At 43.9% G+C, this 975-nt stretch overlaps 1 non-coding gene across 1 annotated transcript; it reads right to left on the bottom strand.

Annotated features, from left to right (window-relative positions):
* Positions 1 to 885: 885 nt before the first annotated feature.
* On the bottom strand, positions 886 to 958 carry trnav-cac (transfer RNA valine (anticodon CAC)). The gene has a single exon. It is a non-coding gene; the product is annotated as a tRNA-Val (tRNA).
* Between the last annotated feature and the right edge of the window lie 17 nt (positions 959 to 975).

Below are 975 nucleotides of genomic sequence, written 5' to 3'. Positions count from 1 at the left end.
ATCCGTTTGAGGAGCCGGCGGTTTATCTTGAGGAAATAAATGACGATGCAGAAGTTAATTAGACTGTAACATGCGCAGTCCGCTGCTCAACCACTGCGGAAGCTGCTCCGCCGCTGCGAAGAATTAGAAACCGCTGGAAGTAACTCATCCAGCGGATTTAACAAATTGAGCCTTGGTGCAAGTTACCCAGGAGAGCGGCGCTCTGGAGGAGCTGCAGACGTAACATCTTGGTCAAAGCGCACACCGGACCGCTCAGGGTAAAACACTCACAGAGTTCAGTTGATCTGTTTGGATCAGACAGATCCAACTGACTGATGAATTAGCGCAGATTTTTCTGCAGATGGAGACCAGGAGGAAGTGCGTTCAGACCCCAGCGGGTGAAGTGATGCTAATTTAAGTGAAGTCGCTTAATTTAATTTATTAAAAGTTATTGGGGTGGTTTTTGTCACTATGAGAAAAATGTAGATGCAGACACAAGTGCATTACGCCATAGAACTGCCAATTGGTAATTGAAGTAAAGTAACTTTGATTTCAAAGAAGCCTACATTGAAGTCGATTGGCAAATGAACCATCACAAAAGAGGAAGGCTCTTATTGTCTCACTGCACCCCAAGAGATGCATAACCTGCAAAAACTGTTTCTATCTGGTTTTGAACCAGAGACCTTTTGCGTGTAAAGCAAACGTGATAACCACTACACTACAGGAACTGAACTTCTCTGTTCTGTTTCAGTTTGAGGTTCCAAAGTTGATGATGCGAGATGCAAGGCATGAAAATTTCAACTGAGGTTTGCACTCAGATGCCTGGATTCAGAATGTAGACCATGACACCACAGAACCCTTGTTGACCTTTAGTAAACACCTGTGATGAATAAAACATGTAAAATCTGTTTCTGTCTGGTTTCGAACCAGAGACCTTTTGCATGTGAAGCAAACGTGATAACCACTACACTACAGAACCTCAGGCTCTTTGCACTG

The sequence above is a fragment of the Poecilia latipinna genome, unplaced genomic scaffold (assembly GCF_001443285.1).
Source record: "Poecilia latipinna isolate Pla-1442-1.1 unplaced genomic scaffold, P_latipinna-1.0 Scaffold567, whole genome shotgun sequence".
Classification (NCBI taxonomy): domain Eukaryota; kingdom Metazoa; phylum Chordata; class Actinopteri; order Cyprinodontiformes; family Poeciliidae; genus Poecilia; species Poecilia latipinna.
The sequence above is the reverse complement of the archived record's forward strand: the minus strand, read 5'-3'. Positions and strand labels throughout refer to the sequence as shown.